Genomic DNA, 5,986 nt, shown 5'->3' with positions numbered 1-5,986 from the left:
ATCTGTTCGGACCTTCTAATAACAGACTAGAGGCATGTGAAAAAAATCAACCAAGGAGAGCCTGAGAGATGTTAGAGAGCCTGAGAGACTCACCCTAATTGTTATATTTGTGACTTTCTAAAAATGAAAATGAGGTTCATAAAATGTGATGATGAACAATCCGAATTCTTCCCCAGGAATTTGCAATAAGATGTTGAAATAGCATTTATGAACGAAAGCCACTTGAAGCAAAGCTGGAGGACGGCTGTGGGTTTAAAAAAAACCCCATTATGCGCAGGAGGAAGAAAAACAAAACTAATAAACTTTGTTTTGAAAATGTGAAGTCTCGCCCCCACCCTTGTTGAAACATACTTACGCATCTCTCAGGCCTATGAAAGCTGATACAGTCATTTTGGAAAATAATTCGGCCATATATATCAGAAGCCATAAAAATGTTCATCTCCTTTGACCCAGTAATCTCACTCCTGGGAATTTACTGGAGGGAAATAATTCAAAACAAGAAAAAAAGGGGAAGGGGCTATTTCTACGCAGATGTTTATTACCTCCTTGTATAAGCAAGAATCTAATAGCAAAAGAAATGTCCAATTATAGTGGAACATGAAGTACATTTCAGGGTAATTAACGCAGTGGTATATTAGGCTGCTGCAAAAATAATAAATATGGGCTACAGGTAGAACCCGGGGAAAATATACAGGAAATAATGTTGAATGAAATATATATGTTCCACAGTCACAACTGCAGAAAAAAGAAATACTTTCACAGATGAAAAATGGAAGGGGCACTGGATTCAGGTAAATGGTGTCTATGATTGATTAGTGGGATTGTGGACATGGCTTCTCTGATGCTTTCGAATTAAATGGAAAGGTTTTCAAGCCTCTTTGAAGCACCCTAATTGTGGGAGTGCCTTGGCTGGGAGAAGGGGCTCTGGCCCAGCCCTGTGGAGGGAGGGGCTCCCTCCCCGCCGCACCCGCCTCGGGGGCCCCCTCACCCTGAAGGGAGATCTAACCCTGGGTCCCCTCGGGCAAGCAGCCCAGGTTCAGCGTCAGAGGCTGAGAGCAGAGTCCTGGTTTGGGCACCGACCCTGCCCTGAGGACAGAGCTCGTCCAAGGTCCAGACAGCAAAGTTGAGGCTCCCAGTCAAGGTGAGGAGCTCTGGTCAGGATTCTGGAGGGGCAGGAGGAGAGTTAGAGAGGCGGATGGGTGCTGACGGCGATGGTGACACAGCCAGAAAGTGGAAAAACCAAACACAAGCCAAAACCCAGAGAAGCTGCGCCAGGCCCCACACAGACGGCCACTCGCAAGAAGAGAAGGGTCTCCACGAATAAGGTGTTAACTGTTCTTGGTGCTGGAACTGGGTAGAAGAAAGTTTCTAGTGCTTCATTATTTCTAGATAATGAGTATCTGTAAAGGAGAATGTTCTAGAAAAGGCTCCCTGTTGCTCACATGGCATATTCGAAACGTCCCTGCTTCTACAATAGCCCTCGTGAGGGCAGAGGGGCTTGCAAACTTACCCAACAAAGTGAGGCGCATCTTTCTTTTAAGAAAAAACAATTCATCTCGTGATTCCTTGAAATGAACCCCCTCAGAACATTTCCAGTTGTGTTTGGTGTTTTATTAACTTGAAAGACTGTCCAGGTTGCAGAGAAGCGTAGAGGATTAATCAGAAATGAAGAAAGCATTTCTGAATTTCCTCCGTACATCAATTATGTGTAAAGTGATATCTACCCCAGTGGCCCTCCCAGGCACTGCAGCGATAAAGACTGCCCTGCCAACGCAGGAGACACAGTTTCCACCGTGAGTTGGGATGACCCCCTGGAGGAAGACCACTCCAGTGTCCTTGGTTAAGGAAATCCCATGGACAGAGGAGCCTGGTGGGCGACAGTCCATGGGTTTGCAAAGAGTCAGACACGACTGAACACGCACCCTAATTGTTATATCTGTGACTTTCTAAAAATGAAAATGAGGTTCATAAAATGTGATGATGAACAATCCGAATTCTTCCCCAGGAATTTGCAATAAGGACATATTTACCATGACCGCAAGCCCTATTAACAGAAATGTATAATGCTTACTATGTACCAGGTGCCATCCCAGTGTTCATAAATATTGATTCATTTAATATTCAAAGCAGTTCTGTGAAGTGAATTGTTATCACTGTTCCCACTTTACAGATGGGAATAGAGAGGCACAGAGACATTAAGTAGATTGTCCAAGGACACACCGCTGGGCAGGGGAGAGCCACTGAACCACCCGGGTCAAGGTGGGTGGGATGGGGGTAACACCATCCCCATGCCCAGGCGACTCACGCTCCAGCCTGGCCCTGCTGCTCGTCCTGGAGACGGGCACCTGATCAAGGAGGACCAGCAGGCCTCCTGGGCTTTGTCGGGCAAGATGGGGATGCCCAGCCCTTCCAGGAACATCTTGCCACCACAGAGAGGACGCAGTAGAGACAGAGATGCAGAGAGAAGGCGTCAAGGCACATCTGAGCCCAGAGCTACTGCCAGTGTCTCTCTTCCATTTTTAATTTGGTTCCCGTCCCTTTCGGACGTTCAGTTATCACAGGTATGAAATGGGATCTTGGGGCTGAGTGAACAGCTGCTGTTTTCAGCATCAGGTGGTGACAGGGTCACTGACAAGGCCGCAGCCACTCGGGTGTGGAGACAGGAGAGAACAGTGGTCACATCCACTCCTCTGTTGGACGTGCGTCCATCTCTGCCGTGTGTCGGGCAGAGGAGAGCCGCGACCTTTGGTGTGGACCCCCTGGAGCCCTGGTTTTCTCATCTGTCACATGGGAGTCATAATACTCCTGAGAGGGCTGTCCTGGGGCTAAATGACATGGTACCAAGAACCTATCTAATGAATGGTTCTGACCCCAAACACGGTGGCAATTACCACACGGTGCCCGTGCTTTCTGTAAATTACTGTGTTGAGTTTGATCCTTACAACAATCCGATGCTTTAAAACCATCATCTGTCCTTTGTTCTGGTGAAACTGACACTCAGAGAGTCTGGACTGTAAAGAAGGCTGAGCACCAAAGGACTTACACTTTTGAACTCTGGGGCTGGAGAAGACTCTTGAGAGTCCCTTGGATTGCAAGGAGATCTAACCAATCTATCCTAAAGGAAATCAGTCCTGAACATTCATTGGAAGGACTGATGTTGAAGCTGAAACTCCAATCCTTTGGCCGCCTGATGCGAAGAGCTGATTCATTCGAAAAGACCGTGATGCTGGGAAAGATTGAAGGTGGGAGGAGAAGGGGACGACAGAGGATGAGATGGTTGGATGGCATTACCGACTCAGTGGACATGAATCTTCACTCCAGGAGACAGTGAAGGAGTTTACTGAGGAGCCTGGCGGGCTGCAGTCCATGGGGTCGAGAAGAGTTGGACACGACTGAGTGACTGAACGACAGCAATGAGGTTACTTGACAACTAAATGACAAGTAAGCAACAGAATTCAAGAGCTTCGGCCAGATCTGACACAGCCCTTCCAAGGCCTGGGTGGCTCGAGGGGACCTTCCACGATCTGGAAACATGAACCCGAGGAGCCAGTCATCAGACCCAGAAGGGTATGAAGACCACCGGTGGTGGGGGGAGGGAGAGAAAAGTGAACCCTGAGAGCTTGTCTCACGTCCTGCCCACCTTGGAAAGCTCCCTGGAAAATCCTGGGGCTACGGCTCGGAGGAAAACCGGCTTCAAGGAACGAAGGTGTGGAGCAATCCCACAAGCACCCAGTCCCCACACCCGGGGAATGACAGTCATGCACGAGCACGGATCCCAGATGCTGTTCTGGTTGGATTACACAGACTTGGAAAGTCCAGGCATGAAATGCCTCAATGATAACAATAGAAAACAGATCAAAAGCCCAAAGAAAGAAATCAGGAGAAATGAAAAACAGAAGGACTGGCAGCAGAAGATGAAAGGGGAGAATTTACAATTTGACACCAAAGCAGAGCCAGTGTTTAAGGTTTTGCTGGCAGTTGACCCATATCCAGATGAGAGTTTCGCAGCATTAATTGGAGGGATGAAATTACCATCTTTGAGCAGCGTTGCAGACTTCTGGGACCTCAGGGTCAGGAGAGCTCCCTGACAGCCTCCAAGGCTCACCCTGCCTTTTAAATAATCTAGGAGGTCATCGGGACCTGAACCTGCACAGAGTCTGCCGTTGTCAGCCATAAAGACCAGGAAGGTCCACCGGGTATAAGAGGGTTTGAAAACACAATCTCCCTAAAAATAAGCATTAAAAAGAAAGAAGGGAAAATCCAGTCTCCCTGGCTGCAGTCTCACTGCATCATGGATCAGATCACCCTCAGTCTCAGTTCAGATCAGAGAGAATCCAGTTTATACTGACTTCAGCAAGAGGGAAGGCGTTGGCTCAGATAACTAAAACGTGAAAGGACACTCTAACTTCAGGTGTCAGTAGGAACACACGTTCCAGGAACGTGGAAGAGAGGAGTCACCAGTAGCAAAGCCAAGTGATGAATGCAGTGGTTGAGACTCGCCTGGCTGGCACCGGGGGCCTGGAGGAGGCCCGGGAAGGCTTCTGGGAGGAGGAGGCTGAGGAGAGAGAGTGGAGATAAAAAGGATGTTCACGAGGACTGGAAGCAGAGAGAAGGAGGGAGGTGAGAAGCTGGAGATTGTGGGATGACAATGAACGCCGAGGAATCAGGCCACCAGACTCTGCCGGCCACCGGGGTTCCGAGGCGGACAGACTCGAGTTCTCCACCGTGCAGGTGGGGGCTGGCTGCGGGCAGCTCTGCCAGCAGAGAGCAAGGCGGGGAAGTTGTCAGGGTCACCCCGTGGGGACGGGGCCTCCGGGGCCGAAGCCGCCCCGATGGAGACAGGGCAACGGCCTTGGCTGCAGGGGAGGGGCCGCGAGTGGAGAGCCGCCGGGGCCTGTGCTGGTGACGCTGCTCCATGAGGGGTGCGGGTGCGCGGAGGAGGGCGCGGAGCTGTGTGAGACGCCGTGTTTCAAGAAGGACACGGGAGACGTCTGCTGGGCTGCACGCTACGCAAGGGTGGGACTTGGGGACCACTCTGAGCCAGGAAGACAGACAGGGATCATCAGGAGCGGGGTGCACATGCGTGGTGGCGAGAGCTCTGGAGTTGGATGCATGGCTCGGGAGGAAGCGATCCAATGAAGGACAGAGCAAGTATGAAGTCCCTTGAGGGACACGAAGAAAACCAGGAGACCCAGGGGTCCTGGGAGCCAAAGTGGGAGGGAAAGTGGAAGGGAAGGGAAGGGAACGCTTTTTAAGGAGAGGTGAAAGCTCAAGATGGTAGGAGAAATTGTCCTCCAATAATTGTATTTTGTTTTATACTTCTCAATATTGTACAATAATAATCTTTGATAATTAAAAAGAAAGAAAGAAAAAAAGAAAGCAAAGACAGCAGATCTGGAGGGATCAGCGTAAAACAGCGCCTACGGGATCTTGCGACTGAAAATCCCCTGGCCCCTTTGGCAGGCGTGTCAGTGAGGAGGTGGGGCCGGCGGCCAGGGTGCGGTCCTTGCCGAGGAGATGGGAGGTGATACAGGGCAGCGGCGGGGGGACAGGTCTTTCAAGAAGTCCGGCAGGGAGGATGGAGAGAGACGGAGCCATGGATGAAGAGGCGGTTTGGAGCCTGGGGGGTTAGGCTGCTGCTGTTTTAAGATGATAAGGCTTGGGAGTGTCTACCAGAGACCTTTACGACCCTCAGCGGTGGGCGGGGACGGGCTCAGGCTACAGAGGGCAGCCTTCTGAGCATCTTCCTTCTGAAGCCCTGGGAAAAGGAGGGGCCACTCGAGGCCGAGCTACGTGCATGGGGCGAAGGCAAGCCCTTGAGAGACCGCAGCTGGTAACCTGGACCTTCTCAAAGAAGCTGGGAGGAAGGGTGTCTGCTGAGAGTGGGGGACCGAGGCTGGGTGGTGGACGACGCGGAGACTCCGAGCGGCTCTGGAGGAGGAGGCGGGAGGCAGCCACTCGGGGCTGGGACCACTGGACGTGGATG

This window comes from Bison bison, unplaced genomic scaffold (assembly GCF_000754665.1).
Source record: "Bison bison bison isolate TAMUID 2011002044 unplaced genomic scaffold, Bison_UMD1.0 scf7180017864371, whole genome shotgun sequence".
NCBI lineage: Eukaryota > Metazoa > Chordata > Mammalia > Artiodactyla > Bovidae > Bison > Bison bison.
This window is presented reverse-complemented; position numbering follows the sequence as displayed.